This window comes from Oncorhynchus tshawytscha, unplaced genomic scaffold, assembly GCF_018296145.1.
Source record: "Oncorhynchus tshawytscha isolate Ot180627B unplaced genomic scaffold, Otsh_v2.0 Un_contig_3602_pilon_pilon, whole genome shotgun sequence".
NCBI lineage: Eukaryota > Metazoa > Chordata > Actinopteri > Salmoniformes > Salmonidae > Oncorhynchus > Oncorhynchus tshawytscha.
Window position 1 is genome coordinate 320,195 of NW_024609728.1, and position 13,973 is coordinate 334,167.

At 45.5% G+C, this 13,973-nt stretch overlaps 1 pseudogene; it reads right to left on the minus strand.

The window, feature by feature from the left end:
- Window positions 1-11,619, minus strand: part of LOC121845655 — a 58,730-nt pseudogene extending 47,111 nt beyond the window's left edge.
- Window positions 11,620-13,973: the final 2,354 nt, after the last annotated feature.

The following is a 13,973-nucleotide window of genomic DNA, read 5'->3' on the forward strand; positions in this document are numbered from 1 at the left end:
CCATCAGCCTCATCTCCAGTATATGAAAACACATACAGCCCCATCAGCCTCATCTCCAGTATATGAAAACACATACAGCCTCATCAGCCACATCTCCAGTATATGAAAACACATACAGCCCCATCAGCCTCATCTCCAGTATATGAAAACACATACAGCCTCATCAGCCTCAGCCTCATCAGCCCCATCTCCAGTATATGAAAACACATACAGCCCCATCATCCTCATCTCCAGTATATGAAAACACATACAGCCTCAGCCTCATCAGCCTCATCAGCCTCATCTCCAGTGTATGAAAACACATACAGCCTCATCAGCCTCATCTCCAGTATATGAAAACACATACAGCCTCATCAGGCCCATCTCCAGTATATGAAAACACATACAGCCTCATCAGCCTCATCAACCCCATCTCCAGTATATGAAAACACATACAGCCTCATCAGCCTCATCTCCAGTGTATGAAAACACATACAGCCCCATCAGCCTCATCAGCCTCATCTCCAGTATATGAAAACACATACAGCCTCAGCCTCATCTCCAGTATATGAAAACACATACAGCCTCATCAGCCTCATCTCCAGTATATGAAAACACATACAGCCTCATCTCCAGTATATGAAAACACATACAGCCCCATCAGCCTCATCTCCAGTATATGAAAACACATACAGCCTCATCAGCCCCATCTCCAGTATATGAAAACACATACAGCCTCATCAGCCCCATCTCCAGTATATGAAAACACATACAGCCTCATCAGCCTCATCTCCAGTATATGAAAACACATACAGCCTCATCTCCAGTATATGAAAACACATACAGCCCCATCAGCCTCATCTCCAGTATATGAAAACATACAGCCTCATCAGCCCCATCTCCAGTATATGAAAACACATACAGCCTCATCAGCCCCATCTCCAGTGTATGAAAACACATACAGCCCCATCAGCCTCATCTCCAGTATATGAAAACACATACAGCCTCAGCCTCATCTCCAGTGTATGAAAACACAAAGCCCCATCAGCCCCATCAGCCCCATCAGCCCCATCTCCAGTGTATGAAAACACATACAGCCTCATCAGCCCCATCAGCCTCATCTCCAGTATATGAAAACACATACAGCCCCATCAGCCTCATCAGCCCCATCTCCAGTATATGAAAACACATACAGCCTCAGCCTCATCTCCAGTATATGAAAACACATACAGCCTCATCAGCCTCATCTCCAGTATATGAAAACACATACAGCCTCATCTCCAGTATATGAAAACACATACAGCCCCATCAGCCTCATCTCCAGTATATGAAAACACATACAGCCTCATCAGCCCCATCTCCAGTATATGAAAACAAATACAGCCTCATCAGCCCCATCAGCCTCATCAGCCCCATCTCCAGTATATGAAAACACATACAGCCCCATCAGCCTCATCTCCAGTATATGAAAACACATACAGCCTCATCAGCCCCATCAGCCCCATCAGCCCCATCTCCAGTATATGAAAACACATACAGCCTCATCAGCCCCATCTCCAGTATATGAAAACACATACAGCCCCATCAGCCCCATGAGCCTCATCTCCAGTATATGAAAACACATACAGACTTATCAGCCCCATCAGCCTCATCAGGCCCATCAGCCTCATCTCCAGTGTATGAAAACACATACAGCCCCATCAGCCTCATCTCCAGTGTATGAAAACACATACAGCCCCATCAGCCCCATCTCCAGTGTATGAAAACAAATACAGCCTCATCAGCCCCATCAGCCTCATCAGCCCCATCTCCAGTATATGAAAACACATAAAGCCTCAGCCCCATCTCCAGTATATGAAAACACATACAGCCTCATCAGCCTCATCTCCAGTATATGAAAACACATACAGCCTCATCAGCCCCATCTCCAGTATATGAAAACACATACAGCCTCATCAGCCTCATCTCCAGTATATGAAAACACATACAGCCTCATCAGCCTCATCTCCAGTATATGAAAACACATACAGCCCCATCAGCCTCATCTCCAGTATATGAAAACACATACAGCCTCATCAGCCTCAGCCTCATCAACCCCATCTCCAGTGTATGAAAACACATACAGCCCCATCAGCCCCATCTCCAGTATATGAAAACACATACAGCCTCAGCCTCATCTCCAGTATATGAAAACACATACAGCCTCATCAGCCTCATCTCCAGTATATGAAAACACATACAGCCTCATCTCCAGTGTATGAAAACACATACAGACTCATCAGCCTCATCTCCAGTATATGAAAACACATACAGCCTCATCAGCCTCATCTCCAGTGTATGAAAACACATACAGCCCCATCAGCCCCATCTCCAGTGTATGAAAACACATACATCCTCATCAGCCCCATCAGCCTCATCAGCCTCATCTCCAGTATATGAAAACACATACAGCCCCATCAGCCCCATCAACCCAATCTCCAGTGTATGAAAACACATACAGCCTCATCAGCCCCATCAGCCTCATCTCCAGTATATGAAAACACATACAGCCTCAGCTTCATCTCCAGTATATGAAAACACATACAGCCTCATCAGCCCCATCAGCCTCATCAGCCCCATCTCCAGTATATGAAAACACATACAGCCCCATCTCCAGTATATGAAAACACATACAGCCTCATCAGCCTCAGCCTCATCAACCCCATCTCCAGTATATGAAAACACATACAGCCCCATCAGCCTCATCTCCAGTATATGAAAACACATACAGCCTCATCAGCCCCATCTCCAGTATATGAAAACACATACAGCCCCATCAGCCTCATCTCCAGTATATGAAAACACATACAGCCTCATCAGCCTCAGCCTCATCAGCCCCATCTCCAGTATATGAAAACACATACAGCCCCATCATCCTCATCTCCAGTATATGAAAACACATACAGCCTCAGCCTCATCAGCCTCATCAGCCTCATCTCCAGTGTATGAAAACACATACAGCCTCATCAGCCTCATCTCCAGTATATGAAAACACATACAGCCTCATCAGGCCCATCTCCAGTATATGAAAACACATACAGCCTCATCAGCCTCATCAACCCCATCTCCAGTATATGAAAACACATACAGCCTCATCAGCCTCATCAGCCTCATCTCCAGTGTATGAAAACACATACAGCCTTATCAGGCCCATCAGCCCCATCAGCCTCATCAGCCCCATCTCCAGTGTATGAAAACACATACAGCCTCATCAGCCTCATCTCCAGTATATGAAAACACATACAGCCTCAGCCTCATCTCCAGTATATGAAAACACATACAGCCTCAGCCTCATCTCCAGTATATGAAAACACATACAGCCTCATCTCCAGTATATGAAAACACATACAGCCCCATCAGCCTCATCTCCAGTATATGAAAACACATACAGCCTCAGCCTCATCAGTCTCATCAACCCCATCTCCAGTATATGAAAACACATACAGCCTCATCAGCCCCATCAGCCTCAGCCTCATCAGCCCCATCTCCAGTATATGAAAACACATACAGCCTCATCTCCAGTATATGAAAACACATACAGCCTCATCAGCCTCATCTCCAGTATATGAAAACACATACAGCCTCATCAGCCTCAGCCTCATCAACCCCATCTCCAGTGTATGAAAACACATACAGCCCCATTAGCCTCATCTCCAGTATATGAAAACACATACAGCCTCATCAGCCCCATCTCCAGTGTATGAAAACACATACAGCCTCATCAGCCCCATCAGCCCCATCTCCAGTATATGAAAACACATACAGCCTCATCAGCCTCATCTCCAGTGTATGAAAACACATACAGCCTCATCAGCCTCATCTCCAGTATATGAAAACACATACAGCCCCATCAGCCCCATCACCAGTATATGAAAACACATACAGCCTCATCAGCCTCATCTCCAGTGTATGAAAACACATACAGCCTCATCAGCCTCAGCCTCATCAACCCCATCTCCAGTGTATGAAAACACATACAGCCCCATCAGCCCCATCACCAGTATATGAAAACACATACAGCCTCATCAGCCCCATCAGCCTCATCTCCAGTATATGAAAACACATACAGCCTCATCAGCCTCATCTCCAGTGTATGAAAACACATACAGCCTCATCAGCCCCATCTCCAGTATATGAAAACACATAAAGCCTCATCAGCCCCATCTCCAGTATATGAAAACACATACAGCCTCAGCCTCATCTCCAGTATATGAAAACACATACAGCCTCATCTCCAGTGTATGAAAACACATACAGCCTCATCAGCCTCATCTCCAGTATATGAAAACACATACAGCCTCATCAGCCTCAGCCTCATCAACCCCATCTCCAGTGTATGAAAACACATACAGCCCCATCAGCCCCATCTCCAGTATATGAAAACACATACAGCCTCATCAGCCTCAGCCTCATCAACCCCATCTCCAGTGTATGAAAACACATACAGCCCCATCAGCCCCATCTCCAGTATATGAAAACACATACAGCCTCATCAGCCTCAGCCTCATCAACCCCATCTCCAGTGTATGAAAACACATACAGCCCCATCAGCCCCATCTCCAGTGTATGAAAACACATACAGCCCCATCAGCCCCATCAACCCAATCTCCAGTGTATGAAAACACATACAGCCTCATCAGCCCCATCAGCCTCATCTCCAGTATATGAAAACACATACAGCCTCAGCCTCATCTCCAGTATATGAAAACACATACAGCCCCATCTCCAGTGTATGAAAACACATACAGCCTCATCAGCCTCATCAACCCCATCTCCAGTATATGAAAACACATACAGCCCCATCAGCCTCATCTCCAGTATATGAAAACACATACAGCCTCATCAGCCTCATCTCCAGTATATGAAAACACATACAGCCCCATCAGCCCCATCTCCAGTATATGAAAACACATACAGCCCCATCAGCCTCATCTCCAGTATATGAAAACACATACAGCCTCATCAGCCCCATCTCCAGTATATGAAAACACATACAGCCCCATCAGCCTCATCTCCAGTATATGAAAACACATACAGCCTCATCAGCCCCATCTCCAGTATATGAAAACACATACAGCCCCATCAGCCCCATGAGCCTCATCTCCAGTATATGAAAACACATACAGCCTCATCAGCCTCATCTCCAGTGTATGAAAACACATACAGCCTCATCAGCCTCAGCCTCATCAGCCCCATCTCCAGTATATGAAAACACATACAGCCCCATCATCCTCATCTCCAGTATATGAAAACACATACAGCCTCAGCCTCATCAGCCTCATCAGCCTCATCTCCAGTGTATGAAAACACATACAGCCTCATCAGCCTCATCTCCAGTATATGAAAACACATACAGCCTCATCAGGCCCATCTCCAGTATATGAAAACACATACAGCCTCATCAGCCTCATCAACCCCATCTCCAGTATATGAAAACACATACAGCCTCATCAGCCTCATCAGCCTCATCTCCAGTGTATGAAAACACATACAGCCCCATCAGCCTCATCAGCCTCATCTCCAGTATATGAAAACACATACAGCCTCAGCCTCATCTCCAGTATATGAAAACACATACAGCCTCATCTCCAGTATATGAAAACACATACAGCCCCATCAGCCTCATCTCCAGTATATGAAAACACATACAGCCTCATCAGCCCCATCTCCAGTGTATGAAAACACATACAGCCCCATCAGCCTCATCTCCAGTATATGAAAACACATACAGCCTCAGCCTCATCTCCAGTGTATGAAAACACAAAGCCCCATCAGCCCCATCAGCCCCATCTCCAGTGTATGAAAACACATACAGCCTCATCAGCCCCATCAGCCTCATCTCCAGTGTATGAAAACACAAAGCCCCATCAGCCCCATCAGCCCCATCTCCAGTATATGAAAACAAATACAGCCTCATCAGCCCCATCAGCCTCATCAGCCCCATCTCCAGTATATGAAAACACATACAGCCCCATCAGCCTCATCTCCAGTATATGAAAACACATACAGCCTCATCAGCCCCATCTCCAGTATATGAAAACACATACAGCCTCATCAGCCACATCTCCAGTATATGAAAACACATACAGCCCCATCAGCCCCATGAGCCTCATCTCCAGTATATGAAAACACATACAGCCCCATCAGCCTCATCAGCCTCATCTCCAGTATATGAAAACACATACAGCCTTATCAGCCCCATCAGCCCCATCTCCAGTATATGAAAACACATACAGCCTCATCAGCCCCATCTCCAGTATATGAAAACACATACAGCCCCATCAGCCTCATCTCCAGTATATGAAAACACATACAGCCTCATCAGCCTCAGCCTCATCAGCCTCATCTCCAGTGTATGAAAACACATACAGCCTCATCAGCCTCATCTCCAGTATATGAAAACACATACAGCCTCATCAGGCCCATCTCCAGTATATGAAAACACATACAGCCTCATCAGCCTCATCAACCCCATCTCCAGTATATGAAAACACATACAGCCTCATCAGCCTCATCTCCAGTATATGAAAACACATACAGCCTTATCAGCCCATCAGCCCCATCAGCCCCATCTCCAGTGTATGAAAACACATACAGCCTCATCAGCCCCATCAGCCTCATCAGCCTCATCTCCAGTATATGAAAACACATACAGCCTCAGCCTCATCTCCAGTATATGAAAAGCATACAGCCTCATCTCCAGTATATGAAAACACATACAGCCCCATCAGCCTCATCAGCCTCATCTCCAGTATATGAAAACACATACAGCCTCATCAGCCTCATCTCCAGTGTATGAAAACACATACAGCCTCATCAGCCTCATCTCCAGTATATGAAAACACATACAGCCCCATCAGCCCCATCAGCCTCATCTCCAGTGTATGAAAACACATACAGCCTCAGCCTCATCTCCAGTATATGAAAACACATACAGCCTCATCAGCCCCATCTCAGTATATGAAAACACATACAGCCTCATCAGCCCCATCTCCAGTATATGAAAACACATACAGCCCCATCAGCCTCATCAGCCCCATCTCCAGTATATGAAAACACATACAGCCTCATCTCCAGTATATGAAAACACATACAGCCTCATCTCCAGTATATGAAAACACATACAGCCTCATCTCCAGTATATGAAAACACATACAGCCTCATCTCCAGTATATGAAAACACATACAGCCCCATCAGCCTCATCAGCCTCATCAGCCCCATCTCCAGTATATGAAAACACATACAGCCCCATCAGCCTCATCAGCCTCATCAGCCCCATCTCCAGTATATGAAAACACATACAGCCTCATCAGCCCCATCTCCAGTATATGAAAACACATACAGCCCCATCAGCCCCATCTCCAGTATATGAAAACACATACAGCCCCATCAGCCTCATCTCCAGTGTATGAAAACACATACAGCCCCATCAGCCCCATCAGCCTCATCTCCAGTGTATGAAAACACATACAGCCTCATCTCCAGTATATGAAAACACATACAGCCCCATCAGCCTCATCTCCAGTATATGAAAACACATCAGGCCCATCAGCCCCATCAGCCTCATCAGCCCCCACATCAGCCTCATCAGCCCCATCTCCAGTATATGAAAACACATACAGCCCCATCAGCCCTCATCAGCCTCATCTCCAGTATATGAAAACACATACAGCCTCATCAGCCCCATCTCCAGTATATGAAAACACATACAGCCTCATCAGCCCCATCTCCAGTATATGAAAACACATACAGCCCCATCACCAGTATATGAAAACACATACAGCCCCATCAGCCTCATCTCCAGTATATGAAAACACATACAGCCCCATCAGCCCCATCAGCCCCATCTCCAGTATATGAAAACACATACAGCCCCATCAGCCTCATCTCCAGTATATGAAAACACATACAGCCCCATCAGCCCATCAGCCCCATCTCCAGTATATGAAAACACATACAGCCCCATCAGCCAGTATATGAAAACACATCAGCCCCATCTCATCTCCAGTATATGAAAACACATACAGCCCCATCAGCCCCATCAGCCCTCATCTCCAGTATATGAAAACACATACAGCCCCATCAGCCTCATCTCCAGTATATGAAAACACATACAGCCCCATCAGCCTCATCTCCAGTATATGAAAACACATACAGCCCCATCAGCCCCATCTCCAGTATATGAAAACACATACAGCCCCATCAGCCCTCATCTCCAGTATATGAAAACACATACACATCAGCCCCATCAGCCCCATCAGCCCATCAGCCCCATCTCCAGTATATGAAAACACATACAGCCCCATCGCCCCATCAGCCCCATCAGCCCCATCTCCAGTATATGAAAACACATACAGCCCCATCAGCCCCATCAGCCCCATCAGCCCCATCAGTATATTCTACTCCCATCTCCAGTATATGAAAACACATACAGCCCCATCAGCCCCATCAGCCCCATCAGCCCCATCTCCAGTATATTCTACTCCCATCTCCACATTCTAGTCAGTGGGAACAGCAAATACAGATCTTTAGAAACCAGACAAGAGTTGAGCTGCTCTATTTGCTGTGTATCTGTACGTGTGTCTATGCATGCCTGTTTCCAGTGTGTGTGTGTCTGTGTGTGTGTGTGTGTCTGTGTGTGTGTGTGTATCTGTACGTGTGTCTATGCATCCCTGTTTCCAGTGTGTGTGTGTGTGTGTGTGTGTACGTGTGTCTGTTTCCAGTGTGTGTGTGTGTGTGTGTGTCTGTGTGTGTGTGTGTGTGTGTCCAGTATTCATACCCCTTGACTTATTCTACATTTTGTTGTTGTGATTCACACCCCGAGTCAATACTTTGTGTGTCCAGTCAATACTTTACGTAGTATTCACACCCCGAGTCAATACTTTACATCCATTCACACCCCGAGTCAATACTTTACACTTATCAATACTTTACATTTTGTCAATACTTTACATCCGTTATTCACACCCCGAGTCAATACTTTTCCGTATTCACCCCGAGTCAATACTTTACATCCGTATTTCAATACTTTACATCCGTATTCACACCCCGAGTCAATACTTTACATCCGTATTCACACCCCCGTCAATACTTTACATCCGTATTCACACCCGAGTCAATACTTTACATCCGAGTCAATACTTTACATCCGTATTCACACCCCGAGTCAATACTTTACATCCGTATTCACACCCCCGAGTCAATACTTTACATCCGTATTCACACCCCGAGTCAATACTTTACATCCGTATTCACACCCCGAGTCAATACTTTACATCCGTATTCACCCCCGAGTCAATACTTTACATCCGTATTCACACCCCCGAGTCAATACTTTACATCCGTATTCACACCCCGAGTCAATACTTTACATCCATTCACCCCGAGTCAATACTTTACATCCGTATTCACACCCCGAGTCAATACCAGAGTCAATACTTTACATCCGTATTCACACCAGAGTCAATACTTTACATCCGTATTCACACTCGTGAGTCAAGCACCTTTAGCAGCGAATACAGCTGAGTGCAGTTCTGGGTCTAAGAGATTTCCACACCTGGAATGTCCAACATTTGCCCATTATTATTTTCTAAATTCTTCAAGCTCTGTCAAATTGGTTGTTGATCATTACTAGACAAGCCTTTTCAGGTCTTGCCAAAGATTTTCAAGTAAATTTAAGTTAAAACTGTAACTCGGGCCACTCAGGAACATTCACTGTCTTCTTGGTAAGCAACTCCAGTGTAGATTTGGCCTTGTGTTTTAGGTTATTTTCCTGCTGAAAAGGTGAATTCATCTCCCAGTGTCTGGTGGAAAGCAGACTAAACCAGGTTTTCCTTTAGGATTTTGCCTGTGCTAATAGCTCCATTCCATTCCTGAAAAACTCCCCGGTCCTTAACGATGACAAGCATACCCATAACATGATGCAGCCACCACTATGCTTGAAAATATGTAGTGTTACTGAGTAATGTGTTTTATTGGATTTGCCCCAAACATAACTTTTTGTCCTGACTACAAAGTGTTCATCTCTTTACCACATTTTTTGCAGTATTACTTTAGCACCTCGTTACAAACATGTTTTGGAATATTTGTATTCTGTACAGGCTTCCTTCTTTTCACTCTGTCATGTAGGTTCGTATTGTGGAGAAACTACAATGTTGTTGATCCATCCTCAGTTTTCTCCTATCACAGCCACTAAACACTAACTGTTTTACAGTCACCTTTGATGGTGAAATCTTCATTTTTAATTCATTTGAAAAAAACAACTTAAATCCATGTTAGGTTGTAACACAACAAAATGTTGAAAAAGTCCAGGGGTGTGAATACTTTCTGAAGGCACTGTCGTCAGCGTGCGCGGTGTCGCCAGTATGCAATGTGTCGCCAGTGTGCATCGTCTCACCGCGCTCTGACAGAGTCCGTCCACTGTGCTTCCCTTGTCCCCCCGGCCCACCCTCATTAGACAGTGGAGGGTACGTCCTTTCCTGTGGAGTCCGGAGCAGTGGGTCTCGATCTCCCCTCTACAGTGGAGCACTATTTCTGGACTCAGAGAGAAATCCTCTATCAGCATCCTACGGTACTCCAACATCTCCCCTGGCAGTCCTCAGACACTGTACGACCTGGGGAGAGAGGAGGGGATAGGTTAGAGAGGCATTCAGACCAGCATCCTGGGGAGACCTGGAGAGAGAGGAGGGGATAGGGTTGAGAGGCATTCAGACCAGCATCCTGAGGAGACCTGGGGAGAGAGGAGGGGATAGGGTTGAGAGGCATTCAGACCAGCATCCTGGAGACCTGGGGAGAGAGGATGGGATAGGGTTGAGAGGCATTCAGACCAGCATCCTGGAGACCTGGGGAGAGAGGATGGGATAGGGTTGAGAGGCATTCAGACCAGCATCCTGAGGAGACCTGGAGAGAGAGTAGGGGATAGGGTTGAGAGGCATTCAGACCAGCATCCTGAGGAGACCTGGAGAGAGAGGAGGGGATAGGGTTGAGAGGCATTCAGACCAGCATCCTGAGGAGACCTGGGGAGAGAGGAGGGGATAGGGTTGAGAGGTATTCAGACCAGCATCCTGAGGAGACCTGGGGAGAGAGGAGGGGATAGGGTTGAGAGGCATTCAGACCAGCATCCTGAGGAGACCTGGGGAGAGAGGAGGGGATAGGGTTGAGAGGCATTCAGACCAGCATCCTGAGGAGACCTGGAGAGAGAGGAGGGGATAGGGTTGAGAGGCATTCAGACCAGCATCCTGGGGAGACAGGAGGGGATAGGTTAGAGAGGCATTCAGACCAGCATCCTGGGAGACCTGGGAGAGAGGAGGGGATAGGGTTGAGAGGCATTCAGACCAGCATCCTGGGGAGACCTGGGGAGAGAGTAGGGGATAGGGTTGAGAGGCATTCAGACCAGCATCCTGGGGAGATCTGGGGAGAGAGGAGGGGATAGGGTTGAGAGGCATTCAGACCAGCATCCTGGGGAGACCTGGGGAGTACGACCTGGGGAGAGAGGAGGGGATAGGGTTGAGAGGCATTCAGACCAGCATCCTGAGGAGACCTGGGGAGAGAGATCTGTTAGAGAGGCATTCAGAAAGTATTCAGACCTACGTTTTCCACATTTTATGTGAGACTTTCTAAAAAGTAATTTTTCCCCCATCAATCTACACACAAAACCCCATAATGACAAAGAGAAAACAGATTTGACATAAGTATTCAGACCCTTTGCTATGAGATTAAATTGATCTCAGGTGCATCCTGTTTCCATTGATCATCCTTGAGATGTTTCTACAACTTGATTGGACTCTACCTGTGGTAAATTCAACTGATTGGACCTGATTTGGAAAGGCACACACCTGTCTATATGAGGTCCCACAGTTGACAGTGCATGTCAGAGCAAAATCCAAGCCATGAGGTCGAAGGAATTGTCCCTAGACCTCCGAGACAGGATTGTGTCGAGGCACAGATCTGGGGAAGGGTACCAAAACATTTCTGCAGCATTGAAGGTTCCCAAGGACACAGTGGCCTCCATCATTCTTAAATTGAAGAAGTTTGGAACCACCAAGACTCTTCCTAGAGCTGGCTGCCCAGTGAAGGGCCTTGGTCAGGGAGGTGAAAAACTAACTAAAAGTAGGTACAGCGTCAGTGTTCACAGTAAACTTGTAACTTAGTGGGTACAGCCTCAGTGTTCACAGTAAAACTGTAACTTAAAACAAGCCTCTGTACAGCCTCAGTGTTCAAGTAAACCTGTAACGGTAAAGCAGGTACAGCCTCAGTGTACACAGTAAAACTAACTTAAAGCAGGTACAGCCTCAGTGTACACAGTAAAACTAACTTAAAGCAGGTACAGCCTCAGTGTTCACAGTAAAGCAGGTACAGCCTCAGTGTACACAGTAAAACTGTAACTTAAAGCAGGTACAGCCTCAGTGTTCACAGTAAACCTGTAACTTAAAGCAGGTACAGCCTCAGTGTTCACAGTAAAACTGTAACTTAAAGCAGGTACAGCCTCAGTGTACACAGTAAAACTGTAACTTAAAGCAGGTACAGCCTCAGTGTTAAATGAGGGGTGATAAATGCCATAAATGAACATGTGAACGTGATTTTTTTTTAAATATATTTTTAACTTAAATGTGTAAATGTGTTAGATCATTCAACCATGGTAAAGCAGGTACAGCCTCAGTGTACACAGTAAAACTGTAACTTAAAGCAGGTACAGCCTCAGTGTTCACAGTAAAGCAGGTACAGCCTCAGTGTACACAGTAAAACTGTAACTTAAAGCAGCTACAGCCTCAGTGTTCACAGTAAACCTGTAACTTAAAGCAGGTACAGCCTCAGTGTACACAGTAAAACTGTAACTTAAAGCAGGTACAGCCTCAGTGTTCACAGTAAAACTAACTTAAAGCAGGTACAGCCTCAGTGTTCACAGTAAAACTGTAACTTAAAGCAGGTACAGCCTCAGTGTTCACAGTAAAACTGTAACTTAAAGCAGGTACAGCCTCAGTGTTCACAGTAAAACTGTAACTTAAAGCAGGTACAGCCTCAGTGTTCACAGTAAAACTGTAACTTAAAGCAGGTACAGCCTCAGTGTTCACAGTAAAACTGTAACTTAAAGCAGGTACAGCCTCAGTGTTCACAGTAAAACTGTAACTTAAAGCAGGTACAGCCTCAGTGTTCACAGTAAACGCACGCTGGAAGTTGCACAGCATTTTCACAACGTTCACATTTGAGCAGACCTGAAATGTGGATGGTGACGAAAACATTGAGGGAACATTATAACAACAGGAAGCGTGAACGTCTGATTCATTCAGTTCCCAACAGCTGCGTTAATGGAATCCACTCCACAATATAACAGGACCCTGCACAAACAGGACCCTGCACTGTTTACCATCTGTCAAGGTGGGGGGTTATAATGCCTGTATACAAACACATTAACCACCCAACTTATTGTTCATTGGGTCCGCATTCATTAGGTTAAAGGTCACTGACCTGTCATTTCCTTCATGTTAGGCTATAACTTAAGCTATAAAGCAACATTCAATCAGAATTAAAACATATTTTAAATCGTTCTCGTTCTTGGAGTCTTAACATACCTAGATATATTTGTCACAACGAATGTAGACCCACTGAACAACAAGTTATGGGGTTTGTGTGTTTCTATACAGGCTTTATAACCCCCAGGGGTCCTGTTAGTACAGTGGCTATTATATTGTGGAGTGAATTCCATTAAAGCAGCTGTTAGGAACTGAATTAATCAGACACTTCGTATCGTTACACATAAACAATACAAATATATATTTGTAAATACACACGTTCAAGTCACACCTTCAAGTATCAACCCTCAAACATTAACCATTGAATGTGTGTACATGTGTTTGGCATTTATCACCCCTCATACACATGTACACACATTCAACAGTTAATGTATGGCATTTATCACCCCTCATACACATGTATACACATGTTTTTCGCGATGCGG